Source organism: Oryza brachyantha, chromosome 4, assembly GCF_000231095.2.
Source record: "Oryza brachyantha chromosome 4, ObraRS2, whole genome shotgun sequence".
Taxonomy (NCBI): domain Eukaryota; kingdom Viridiplantae; phylum Streptophyta; class Magnoliopsida; order Poales; family Poaceae; genus Oryza; species Oryza brachyantha.
Window position 1 is genome coordinate 6624569 of NC_023166.2, and position 14909 is coordinate 6639477.

At 41.0% G+C, this 14909-nt stretch overlaps 1 pseudogene; it reads right to left on the reverse strand.

Moving 5' to 3' along the window:
* Positions 1 to 932: 932 nt before the first annotated feature.
* Positions 933 to 3781, reverse strand: LOC102712629 (annotated as a pseudogene).
* Positions 3782 to 14909: the final 11128 nt, after the last annotated feature.

A 14909-nucleotide genomic window follows, 5' to 3' on the forward strand; every position in this document is an offset into this window, starting at 1 on the left:
ATTAGAACTCCACCATTTATAGTTGTACCTTTTGACCCATCGAATCATCTTGAATCTAGTTATCCTAATATCGCTTTGTGTTTACAATGCAAGCTTGATTGAATTTACTGGTCCTAATATTAAATACACAATACCACAACTTACTCCAAATTACTTTATTATAAATGTCATCTATGCATAGATATAAAATTTTACCAGCAAATTTCTGCACCATCCATTCCGTACATAGAGTTTGGGTGAACAAAGGGTGCATCTCCATACGTTTGAAGAATAATGTTGTATGGAGAGTTCTATGAAATGGCCACCTAAAAGAGTAATCTAAGGTTTACTTATTATGCATAAAATGATTGTGCAATCTGATCTATACCATAATGGTTAAAAACAATTTACTTCTTACATAATAATGAGGGAACATTTATATCTGGGAAAAATAATTTCTTTACTCCCCTGAAGCATTATGAGTTTCCATTTAACGTATTAGATTTTTTTATCTTAAACCTTAGCATGTTATATTGGGCCATTTGTCTGGTGGAGAGACGGATGGCAAACCTGTCGACAGATGAGGTTTGAAGTTTTTCTTTGTTGATTCAATGTTTAGCATCTCATGTGGCTAGGTCTAGTTGTGGTGATTTTTGGATTCTTTTGGTGGATTTTATGTGGCTTGTCCTATAGGCTTATGTGTGTGTATGTATGTGGCCTTGGGAGAATAAGGTTGATGTTGAATTGAAGGCAAAACTGGTTTAGCTCGCATGCACTGTGGCATGACTACTGTTGAAACCCGATTCGAGGGGTGAAGTAAACTAGTTTTAGATGTTCAAGAGGCTTGCAATATATCGTTCTATTTGTTTCATGGAATCAACCTTACCTTAATGTGAATTATACAAGATTAAGGCGCACATTGCTTTCACAATATGTACTAGTGGTGTTAACGGTTTTTCAGCTGCATATTGAAAACATTACCAAAAGTCCAACATATTTATTGTCCATAAAGTATTCTTTTGATGCTTTCTGAAACACACTTCTCAAAGAACAAATAAGATCAAATGCAAAAGGAGTTATAAAAAGGTAATTGAACAAACCCATTTTCCTTGCATTCATTAGCCACCTGTTTCATCTTGGACCAGATAATATTGATGCTTGAGGTGGAGCTGAATATGTAGATGGATTGCCCTCAGCAGATATTACTGAATTTGCATTGAAAAAGTTGTAATCTAGACAGTTTTCCACGCTCATTGCACCTTCTAATACCTTGACAACCATCGACATAGAAGGTCTCTGGTTGCTGTCATTTTGCAAGCACCACATAGCGAGCTTCATCATTTGAATCACTTCCTCCTGGTGTGAGAGCATGTCATTACTGTGCTTATCAATCATATCAATCAACTGATTGTTTTGAGCCTTTTCTCGTAATAAGTTGATGAGCTGAACACTCTCCTCAGGCTGTGAGATATCAATATTTTTCCTTCCACTTATTATCTCCGTAAGAACAACTCCAAAGCTGTAGATATCAACTTTTTCAGTGATCTGTGATGTTAGCCATTCTGGTGCCAGATATCCAGGTGTGCCTCTCATCACTGTCACTACCTTGCTTTGATCCCTGTCTATTAGCTTGGAAAGTCCAAAATCAGCTAATTTAGCATTGAAATTCTCATCTAAAAGAATGTTCTATGGTTTGATGTCCAAATGAGCAATTTTTCGCCTGCATTCCTCATGAAGATAACATAAACCCTTGGCAATATCCATGATGATCCTACACCTTGTACACCAATCAAGAGGGGCATTATTATTGCGGTAATATATCCACCTATCAAGTGACCCTCTTGGCATATATTCATATACCAGAAGCCTATTTGACTTCTCTGCACAAAATCCGATCAGCCTGACAAGATTGATGTGCTCAATGCTCCCGATAGTTTCGACCTCAGCCAAGAATTCTTTCTTTCCCTGTCTAGCACCTTCCAGACGTTTCACTGCAACTCTCTCTTCACCTATTTTCCCTTGAAAGACAGACCCAAATCCACCTTCGCCTAGCTTTTCACTGAAATCTCCGGTGCATTCTCTTAACCTATCAAATGAAAACCTCATTGGCATTCCTGGCAGTATATCAAAATCTAACTCTTCATCTATCTCTTGGTACTTCCTTCTCCTTCGTATGTAAATGGCAACAACAACAGCTAAAACAAGAGTAGTAATTGCTGCTGCAAGTGTAACACCTAAAATTATCTTGTTTTTGTTTTGTGTAGGGCCAGCTTTGGAGGGAGTAAGTTGCACCTTGAGGTAAGCAGAAGAGTTGTAATGGACAGTTTCAGGTTGTATTGACTGCAAGGTGAAGACCTCTGTCACTGACTGGCATTCTCCATTGGTGTCATCTAGGCCATACCTGAACACTACAGCCCTGCAGGAGCAATTCTTCAGGCAGGCTTGCTTGCAGTCATCTCTGTTTTTTGCATTCATGATGATCTGGCTCACATCAAAGTAAGAAACCTTGGTAAGGGTCAAGAGCTGATGATTTTTCATTTCTTGACAAGATATTGGAGTCACTGGCGCACAACCAAGATTAGCCTTCCGATCATCAACAGGTTGAAAGTAGCTTGAATTAGAATTACTTTGGAAGGGACAGATACATTGCCCACCTCCACTTGTGCAAATCCCATACTCCCCACAGACTGTTGGAAAAGCGCAATCATCAGGGAATATCTTGGTTAAATCATATACCATGGTCCACTTTTCACCAGACCACTCATACAGCCTCAAGTGTCCATCAGACTCTAACCTCATGTACTGGGTGGACTTAGCTTCTGGCAATGCAATACTGCGATCTGGATTTCCTTCCTGTGTGGACTGAATAAAGATGCTGAGGTTTCCATTCGTGAAGGTTACCCTTGTCGGATCTTTTCCGCTCTTGTTTGTACTTAACTGGAGCTTATAGTAGAGCTGAGGTGGTGTTGATTCAACATAGCCATATAAACCATCCGGGAGAACAGTCATATACAGCTTGCTCTCAGTAAAATTTGTGGCAGAGGTATTTGCCCTAAGCCTCATGCCCTGCAGCAGCGACTGCCCAGTGACCAATGCGTCTGTCGGATGCTGAAACGACTCCCACACTGTTGCATTCCTCTGATCAAACAGCACCAGGTTGCCATTCTCAGTGATCTCCATGCCTGCCACAGATCGTCCTGAGGTGCTGCTGGACCACACGAGCTTGCCGTCGGCTTCACGGAGGACCAGATCACCACCCCCGGTAAGCTCAAGGGTAGCATTCTCTCCTACAGGGCTCTCCCGGTTGGCTGACCAGACGACCTGTGGAATGCCGTTCACTGTCAGGGTGATCCCGGCGCCGCTGTTGGTCTGGACGATGAAGACCGCGAAGAGGAACGCTTGGCAGGGCGGGGCGCAGAAGAAGCCTGCGGCGAAGGAGGGGCCGAACGAGGTTCGCGGTGACCGGAGGACGACGGCGCGCACGGCTGATCCGTCGGAGTAGGGGATGCTGTGCGGCAGGGCGGCGGCGCTGTTGATCCACCGTGTCGACAGGTTGGCTCTGGGATAGTCGTAGCGCTGCCCGGCGACGGGCGGCGCTGCAGCCGCAAGAACCACCGCCACCAACGCCACCGCGCAGTCGCAGAAAATGAGGTTGGAAGAACGCATGGCGCTTGAATGGGGGAGATGCCGGACTGCCAGAAAAATCTCCTCTTTGATTACACGCATGCAAGAAGAAACTGTGGCGGCCATTGGAGAGGTTGGCGAAGATGTCCTGACCTGAATCCTGATGACACCGGCAATCGATGAGCTGTTGGCCTCGCCGTCGCCGTTGCCGTTGCCGGCAGAGGGTGGCCGGACGCCGAACTGGTCAACTACTAGTCTTCTCGCACCCTGAATTCTTCTAGTCACAAGTTTATACTAACTCAGTACTATTCAACTATACCACCCGGGGCTTTTGTTTTACTAGTTCTCTTGGGAGATGGACTGAATTGACCACTTCAAATGGGCCAATAATTGGTTGTTCCGGCATTGCCATGTGATCGATTTTGGCCGTCTGCTGTATGAACTCTAGGCAAGTTTCCTTTGGTGCTGTCTAGTAGTTTTTTCATCTTTTAAAAAAGGAAAAATATCTGCCGATATTACCCAAGCATTAAACAGCGGCTCAGCTTTTCAGTGATCTTAGGGAAGAAGTCAGAATCTGGCAAATGGCTGATTTCTTGGGAGTTTTTGACGACCACGGCTAGTTGTGCCGGAAACCACTTTTGTAACTCTCCTCGGCACCCTGCTGCCGTTGTATATCTAAATTTGTAAAACTTTTCTTTGATCTTAATACAATCTGGTTGCCCTGCTTGGGCCAACCCAGCCAAAAAAAGATATTACCCAAGCATTGTCAAAGCAGATACGGGCACCCTTATTTATGCTTATAAGCTAAAATTCGAATTTTCAACTTTAAATCTGGAGTTAATTTTTTAGGTTTTTTTATCGTGGTTTATTTTATAACCTTAACTTTTATAAAAATTTCATTCACAAATTATTTTTTATTTATAATTATGTCGTTTTGCTCATTCCTATAATAAGCTAAAAGATGTGTACCTGGGAATGGTAATAGGAAGCTTCGTAATAAAGCCATGCCACGGCGTTCCCTTCTGCCATTTCCGTTCCGGGAGAGCATAGCCAAAGGCCACACTGAGGTAAGACCAGTAAGAAAATTCCTGAATAGTAGTGGCTAATGTAAAATTTATATGTTCAGAGAGGGATGGATAATTTGCTTATACTTCAGTATGTACTTCCCTTCATGTTAAAGTTCTCAGGCCGCGTTCATTACCTTATGTAAGTTAACTTATCTCTCTCGTTTTCCGCGCGCACGCTTCCTGAATATTTTATAGGAAAGTTATTTTAAAAAATATTAATTTATTCTATATTTTTTAATAATTAATAATTAATTAATTATATATTAATCTATTACTCCGTTTTCCGCGCCACGTAAATTAACTTACCATTTACCATCGCTCAGAACGAACGCGGCCTCAATAGTCCTCCAAACATGAGTGCTCCATTTTGTTATTTAAATTGCCGCAACCAAGGTCGACCTTGAGACTTTTTGTATAATAATGAAGTAAAACTGAAATTTGTGATCCGTGATTAATAGCACTCTGAAAAAAAATGCTACAATTTTCTTGAAAAACATAGATATGCGCACTTCAATTTTGTGAAGGCTAAAGAATAATTCACCACTAGAAGATGGGTTTTTGCACCACACATTTGATTCTTTTACACAAATAGAAACAAAAAGATCGAAACTTAGGTATACAGACGTTTAAGTTTCGTATAATCTCAACATTATACCAACAAAATTGTGGGGTCTGCATCATAATTTTCATTTGACTGTATATTTTTGCTTTGCGTTCTCTTTGTTGAAAATATAAGCACATAATGATTTAATTTATTTATGAAAATAAATCATGTCATTAACCATGTAAATTACAATACTTAGATCATACGATCTATGCATGTAAACTAGACAGTAAAATATGAATAGATCGGATATAAGAGACATGGTGAATATGCGCCGAGTGTTCTAATACTATTGTTGATCGTGTTGACGATAAACCGTGTATACCAGAGGACGACATGCGGTGTCGGATGTTGTCGTCGGTGTGTAGCTCTTGAGCGTAGAGGTAGATGAGCCATCATGCAAGATCAGCGAGCAATCAATCTATTGCTGCATTCTTCTGGTGCACGACGTCAAAGGTGAAGATTTCGGAGAACTGCTCTCTGGATTGCCGGCAAGCGGGATAGAGTAGATTACGAGCGACGGAGGAGGAGGAAAAACCTAGATAGCATTTTCGTTTCTGTGTTATGCGACGGGGCGGTGGCTCGGGATAGAGTAGACTACGAGCAACGGAGGGAAGAAGGATTCTAACACCTTAAGGGGCCATCCACCTACACGGTTAGCCATCGATGTAAACATGTGGATTCGTGCCACCCCTGGCCTTTTTTCACAGAGAAATGTGCTATATATTGACATATGTATAGATGTCAAATCCTGTATTCTACCATCAATATATTAAATAATGTGTTTGTATAGTTCTCGCCAGTCTTCCACCTCGGCATCCTGCAAAAGCAAAGACCTTATAATGTTCCTTTGCTATATATCCCCAGGCTCCACTGCTTTCATTCTCTGCTCCATCTTTCTCGTTTTTGAAATCAGCTGTTCCAGATCCACACATCCTCTCACGCGCGAGGAACAACCCATGTTGATGGAGCACCATCATTTCTCTCTCTGCTTACGTCGATGCACAGTGGGAGTTCTATGCCTAGGTTCGTGTTTTTTAGAACAAAGATTTTTTTTCGCGAAAGATCATATGAATCTATTATAAGGTTACATTTTCTTTGGGACATTCACTGACTACCCATCTTTATTTTTTTCGTATGGATTTTCATCAGCATTGTGTATCATTCTCTAATTTCTTCTGTGAAAGAAGTGAACCAATCACCACATGTATTTGTATGACAACATTACAATGATTCGTCGGTAGAAGTTGCAGAAAAGTTCAGTACATTTTTCTTGACCTTGTAGTTTTCTCAGACCAAGTAGTCTGAATATTGAATTACTTATGTGTTCATGACATTACAGCCAACATACCTGCAGCAGGAGTTTTGAAAAGATGACAATTGGTGTCCATCTGAAAGGAAGGTATTCTGATGAGTTGCATCAAGAAGTTCAACATATAGGGATAGATGATAGGTAATTCCTGCACATTTTGTTTTGGAAAGACTATCAACCCAATTTATAGCCATGTAGGTATGGTTTAAGCACAAAAATTTGTTTCGTTTATAGGGTACACTATGCGCTTGGGTGCATGTAGGCAGAACAAACATCCGATGATCACCTCGAAAAGGCATCTGTTGGTAGCGGACAACATGAATTAGACATAATTTCCCATGAAGAACCAGGGACTACTTTGTGTAATGATATAGCTGGGAGGTCTGGTCTTGTTGATTTAGAATCCAAATCTGAAGAGGTTGGTTATTCATCTTGTTCTTCTGACCCTAAGAGGTATACAATTTCTTTTGCATCGTGTACTTGGTACATATTCTTCTTTTTGGCATGGTCTACTTCATACATCCCAAGTTAGCTACCATTGAAAGAACACATTGAAAACACCCATGTATATTTAGTCAGTGCTTAACATGTTATCTATTCTTGTAGGAGAAAGAGGTAGTGGGCTAGTACTTAGTTGCTAGTGTTGAATCCTAAGTTTGCTAGTGCTGTTGAGATGGCAATGAGGAATGCTAGTGTAAGGACAACCGCAAACATATGCCAACCATATGAGAAATAGGTATTCGATTCTCCTGCTGAAGCTTAGGCCAATTCTACAACCTTCATTCCTGGGAAGCTAGATTCAGCATTAGGCTTGGTACTAGCCAGACAAACACAAACAAGAATATGTGAAACGTGCAACAGTTCGAATGCCAAAGAGCGGTAAGATGTGCTTAGTGTTTTCCTTACGTATTAGTCTTTATTACACAACAATGTACCATATTGTGCCTTTTTAGTCATTTCTGTGTTCGATAATAGGTCAAACCAAGGAATAACTAGAGGAGTACAACCAGACGTGGATGCAAGGCCCACATGAACATGATTCATTATCTAAGGGAAAACAATATCAATCTTAGCAAGGTGAATTGTATCATGGGTAGCATATATGGTTCTATTTCTGGTATACCATTCACGAAGAACTCGCTGAAATCTGTATGCGCTGGGATTTCACAAGAGCAACTTTCTGATGATGTTAGGAAGACAATGGAACTATTTCAGGAATTGTATCTGGATGACCCAAACTTGAAGTTTAGCGTCCAATTTGATGATGACAACAAGATTCAATCGCTGTTGTGGAGTAGTGGTTGAAGTCACACAATGTATAACCACTTCAGAGATGTTCTTACCTTTGAGAAAACTATCTACTATGAAATGCCTTTTGGAATGTTTATCGTTGTTAACAACCATTTTCAAAGTGTGTTGTTTGCTGGGGTACTTCTGACCAAGGAGGACATTGCGAGTTTTTCAAGTGGGCATTCTCTGAGTTTGTCAAGATGATGGGTGGTCCAGCACTAGCTTGTAACTATTCTAATAGGTATAGTACTGAAAACTTTTTTGCCCTCTTCTTAAATTTATCCATCTATTACTACCAGGTAGTAAGTTTTGTTTCACATAATGTTAATTCATGTGTGTACAAACTAGTGAGCCCTATGACATCTGCTATACGTGAAGTATACCACAACACTGCGCACAGATGGTGCAAATGGCATATTTTCAAAGATACTAACCTTCAGGGAGGTGAGATTCATTTTGATAACAAGGAGTTCGGGGATGATTTCCACAAATAGTTAATCACATGCTAACCATAAAAGAGTTTCAAGATGGATAGGCAGTATTCTTAGAGATGTACAAACTAGAAAAAAAAATCGGTTCATGATTAGAGCATATGAGTGCAGAACGATGTGGGCTAAGCCCTACTTTAAGGATATTTTTTGTGACTGAATGACTAACACACAACACAGCGAGTCTACAAACAACATGGTTAAAAGCTACATACCTAGTAAGGTGTCCCTACACAAGTTTGTATAGCAGTATTCAAAACTTGTTCACCTAAGGAAGGATGATGATGATGAGCAATAGAAAAAGAACTCATAGGTTAGTATTTTTGCTTGTTTTTTTGATGCACTTGCAGTTTGATTTCCCTTGACCTGACTTTTTATCTCTTTATTGTATAGGAAAGCATCAGGCCAACTTTTGGTTCGCCACACTAGCAATGTATACACGCTTGTAGCATATAACTTATTCATAGATGAGGTGTCAAAATCTACTTCCTATATTGTACGAGCTGTGGATCATCACCTATATTTTGCAGCACACTCTAATTCTAAGGAGGTAGACAAATGGTCCCGTGGTTCATACCAAGTTCATGTTGATGTGTAATGTGGGGATTACAAATGTGAATGTGGGTTATTGAAACACTTCGGCATAACGTGCTTCCATGCACTAAGCTTAAGTATTAATTTTACACCGCCTTTTAACCCTGCTAATACCACATCTTTTAGTTAGATCAATTTTGCATCGCTATTTGACCGTACCAATTTTATATCTTAACAATATTTTTGTACCATGCAACATGCTATAGGTAATGATACATCTTGGAGTTAGATCAATTCTGAAATCACATATCATGATCAGATGGACCAAGAAGGCACATAAGTGTATACCAGAATATCTTGCCAATCATGCTGAGAAAGGAGGGCTTTTATAGTCAAAGTTATTCCACCATAATGTTCTGTCCGGAACTGCAAATGAGATTGTTCGTTTCGCTCACATTGACCCTGATTCCTTCCAACTCGCTCTCAAACACCTTGGTGCTGCTAAGAAGGAGATTGATGCAATTTTACTGGCAAGACAGCAGACGGAAGGAATTGTTTGAAATGTTGATGCTATCTCTGTTCCACCATGCACCGGTGAGATGTCTAAAGCTGGATCGTTTCATTTATTTGATGAGGAAAACAATAGTGTTGTTCGAGTTGATAAGATCAAACTACCTTTGTCAAGGCGTCAAACAGGTCGTCCTAGCAACAAGAGGTTCAATTACATTCTTCATGGTAGGGTCACGTAAGCACACAAGCACAGCAAGCGGGCCCCCAAGAATGTAACTGGTGCTGGTGTCAAACAAACACGTTTTCGCGACATCTCTCACCAACCTAGTCATGACCGTCGTTACTGCCCAGAGAATCCTAAGTCTCATTGTGTGGGATACCTATACCCGGGTATCCGTAGACTACACGAATACGTACAGTCAATGGGGTACCGAATAGGAAGGAGTATATATCTGTACGGTATCAGCTAGGAGTTTGGTACGTACCAGATTGCATGTCATGTACTTCAGATCCGAGCCGTAACCGAATTAGGATAGATCTTAGTCTTATTAGATTAGGATTCTATCATATATGTAGCCCTTCCCCCACTATATAAGGGGCTACGGGGCGCCCCCTGAGGGCAAGGAACATTCATCTACACAATATGATCGTCAAACAGAAGTAAGGTATTATCTCGCCACATCGAGAGCCTAAACCTAGGTAAATCGTCTCCCTCTTCATCTTAACCATCGAATTTCGAGCTCGATAGCCACCCTATAAGTTTATTGCCGACATCAATTGTTGACACATTGAAATAAGAAAGTTGAGGAAAAATAATGGTTGGAGCGACTCGAACTTCTGAAAACATTAAAGTTGGATCATTGGCTGCGACTTTTGTGATGTGCGTGGTACATTAATTAATTTATTTCTCTATAGAGTCATCCATATTACCATGAACTTTACTTTGTAATTGAGTTGGTTGACTCCTTTAACCAGCATAGTTTGTAATTCAATTGACCTCTTCCTGTCATCACTAATTGCTATTGTACATAAGACTGAACACTCCCGCCCCTTATGTTGCATTAGTCTGGAGAACATGTCTCATTACACATTGGAGAACCAACAAAAGTAGATTTCTTTTGCAGAGTCGGTATGAAGTGATCCATACATAATATTTCTGGACAAAGGTTGTGTCTATTGATTTCCATTCTAAGTGAACGGTCTTTCGAAAATTTGTTGCCTGAACAATCCAAAATAAATCTTACAGAACTGAAGTGTTCTTCTGAAGTGTCAACGGGATTTTTAGCAAAGGATCCTGACGTAAATTACTTTTGCAATTGGATTCATTATTCCCATTTAAATTACCAAATCTCATTATATTATTGGTTCGAACCTCTGTACCGATTTCTATAGCTTAGGAAATGAAAGATATATCTTATACCATGTTGATAAGTTGGAATTTCCATCTTGTGTGATATTGAATTAAATCATTTGGAACGAAAAATGTATCTTATAATATGTTTAGGTAGACTGCAAATTTCTAGAGTAAAAACCAAATCACATAGGAAAATAACATCCAGTAATAGTCCATGCATTAAATAATCATTAAATATAACAAGTCAACATTACGTAGATGCCATAATTCAAGCATCATTGATAGTCTCTAGCAAAATATACCCAGCAGAAAGACACAAATATAACACAAAGGATTGTACGTAGAAACCCCATTTTGCAGCAATATACTGTCATCGACAAGCTTACAAGCTCACTCTTTGGTAGTGCAGTTAAATGCTCAGAACAGGCATGGAGGAACATCTCTCCTTCGTTTTCCTTCTTGCAGAGGAGCTAATAGATTAAATTACCACGAATGTTGGCCAAGTTGAGCTGCTCCAAGTATGAAAAGCAAAAGGCATAAAGCTAATTATTCGCATGAACTGAGATTTGTCCATATGGAATTTGTTTCCAACTTACCTCTGTGAAGTGAGATGCTGTTCCCATACCATCAAAACCTCTCACATATTTGAGTGTGTATGGTCCAAAATTATCCGTTCAACAAATAAACAATATGTAACAGGCAGCGAAGCAACATGTGTTTATAATAATTAAAGTTAGAGTTTTAATTTAAAAGCATACACTTTGCAATGTTTGGTAACACCGGAAGGAAACCTCTGTTCCCAATCCCAGTGTTCAGGCACTACCCAGCCAACGAAGAACTTCTTAATACACGAAATAATTTCGGCGTGTAGTGTGTACATAGAGCTGAAGTTGTTCTGATGTACGTTCTGATACCTTCCTTTCATCAAATTTGCATCGAGCACACTGACCATTTTTCTCCTAAAATTCCAGAAATAACAACTCCAAGTATTGTTGTTAAGCACTGGGACAACTACTGAAAGAGTATATCAAGGCCTAGAGTGGAGTGAATAGGCGATTTAAAAATTAAACCTAAAAAGCGGAAGCTGAGACTTTCGGAAGTTCCGGTTAGTGGCTTCGGAACTTCCGACAACACCAGATCTAGAACGAGAAAGGAGTAGATCTAGCCAACCAAACCTCAAATAAGAGAACCACCATCAAGCTTTGCACAAACAGCAACTAGAGTACGCGCGGCAACCAAAAGCAAAGCTTAAATCACAAGTTAGAGAGATTTTACCAAAAGTGTAGACGGAGACTTTTTACCGAAGTTCCAATTCTTGAGAGGATTGTACTCTCCGTTGAGGAACTCAAACTTGAGCCGAGTTCCACAACTCTTTCCTCGGGGTTGCACTCGTGCACTCCCCCTCACTCGAGGTATCTCTTCCCTTTCGGAGGTGAGATCCAACCTTCACAAACCTTTTCCTGGCGCACCACAGGAGCTTCTGTGGCTCGAGGAACGACGCCTAGCCGTCTAGGTGTCCTCAATCAACAAGAATAACAAGCTAGCAAAGAGATCTTGGGATGAATCTAGTGCTCACGAAATTTCTCACAAAGTCAACACCAAGCACTCAAACCAACTCAAACCAACCAACTCTCACACACACAAAATCCAAATCAGTTAGATCCGTGGAGAGGAGAAAGTGAGAAAGCAAGGTTCAAAGTGAATCTCAAGAAAAACAAGCCAAGGGCATAGAGATGAACAAGTGAAGCAGCAACCCTAGCTTGAGAGGTTGGGGGATATTTATACCCCCCTCTCAATTTCTGCCCGTTGGGGGCAAAAGATTCTTTCTTCGGAACTTCCGGAGGTCTCTTTCGGAACTTCCGGTCAGTTCAAAATAGCAGCCCCCAACACTTAGAAAATTCAAAGTCAACTGCAAAAAGTCAAGTCAACGGAAGTTCCTGTCAAGACCTTCGAAACTTCCGTGAATCTTACAGAACTGATTTTGGCTACTTCAGAACTTCCGAAGGTCTCCTTCTGAACTTCGCCAAACATACAGAACCGATTTTGGCTCCTTCGGAACTTCCGAAGGTCTCCTTCGAAACTTCCGCCAAACATACAAAACTGATTCTGACCTCTTCGGAAGTCCCAAAAGTATCTTCGGAACTTCCGTAAATTCCAGCACAACTTTAAAAGGATAGCAAAAGATGCACTTCAAAAAATATTTCCGATCACCGGATTCATTCCTAGATTTCATTTGCACACCCCTCTTTATAGTACGTCATTCCTAGTTGACTCAAATTCAAAGTAAATACACATACCAACACGAATATACCGACTTTACTTCTCTTTTCACGTAGGCGGCACAACAATAACTTTTTCAAGAGGACTATTTATACCTTCACATTCTCACACACGTCGTTAGTCCTCATCATTTAATTGTCATTAATCACCAAAACAAATTAGGGGCCTAGATGCTCTTTCAATCTCCCTCTTTTTGGTGATTGATGACAACCATTTGATTCACAAGAGATATTTAAATAAAATTGACGAAATTTTTGACATAAGGTAAATATTGAGCTCCCCCTTAAGGTATGCATTATACGCATAGAGTAACTCCCCCTTACACCTTGCATCTCACAGTAAGCACAAATGTGAACAAGCATAGATATAGCAATAGAAATAGCAAACTCACAAATGATATTACATCACATCACATAGTCTTAAACGAATATAAACTAGCAAGTGTTCCACTATGTAGACAATGCAAGTTAAAAATGTGATGCAGATAGTTCGATGAATGATATGCAATGCAAATAGTTCAAGTGTTCCAACCAACTCGACACTAAGGAAGATAGAAGATAGACTACTTCTCCCCCTTTGGCATCAAGACACCAAAAAGAGAAGAAGTGAAGGAACATGGTGAGAACTCAGTTGTGGGGTGCATGTGTGTCGAGATCAAACTCCTCTTCAGACTCCCACTGCCACACCTCTGGCTCACTCACTTGGCCTTCAGATCCAGTGTCAGAATGTGGCAAGTTAAGATGCTTCTGGATCTCCTTCAACCTCTGAGTGTTCTTCTTTCTTGTATTCCTTTCTTTGATAAGAATGCTTTGGTTGGAGGAACAGATGTTGAAAATCTTCTTTAAGAACTTGGTTGGGGAGGATGACTTTTGCTGACTCGAAGCTCTGGCGCGACCCCGGGAAGTAGGAATGTCACGCTGTCGGGATCCGCCAGCCTGGCTAAAACCACCAGCCTGAATGGTGCCTCCTTGCTCCCACTCTCCTCCAGACTCATAGATTGGCTGATCCAGGCGAAGACCAAGTTTGGTGTGCTTGACTTCCTTGACAAAGGTGGTCCCGGTGACAGTCTCAATTATGAGCATGATGTAAGAAGAGTAGCCCAGACCCTTTCTGTGAGAGAGAGGTATTGCATATTTTATCCCAAAAAAACCTAGGCACATTGAAGGTATTTCGGAGCCTCATCCTGTGAAGAATGTTGCGAGTGTAGGAGTTGATGTGGCTAGCATCACCATACTTGGGAGTAAGTGTCTTCCTCAACATCCTGTTGAGATAGACAAAGGTAGGCTTGAGTCCTTTTACTGCCCCCAAGTCTGGACTGCCTCTAGGAATATACATGAGGGACAACATCCCATTAGCAAGAACATCTTCGCTGTGCACTTTGCTGTAGATGTTGACAGGGTACTTATTAAAGCCGAAAAGGACCACAAAGTCATTGTAGGTGATATTGTACCACCTTCCATGTGTCATCCAAAACATGGTGTTCCCCTCAGGTCCTCCAAAGTACACTGTGGCATAGAACTGAGCTATTATTTCCTCACACCAATCATGCTCAAGTTCCATGATCTCTAAGAGGTACATACGCCTGCAGATGCTGATGATCTCATTGACCACGGGAACATCCAGCCGGCGTAGACCATCCCAGTCTATCCACTGCATGGGGAGAGTCTTGTGCTGCTTTGCCATGATCACTGTCTCATAGAAGTCCTGCTGAAACTTGGTCCAGAAGCAACTATCTGAGGCAAACCTTGTCGCATCTGGCCCACTCTGAGATCTGGCCCTCACAAGATCTTCCACCTTCTTGTTCCAGTTGATCACACGGCCTCTGTTGCCAACTGGTCTGTGAATGTACAGGGGATCAACCACGTCC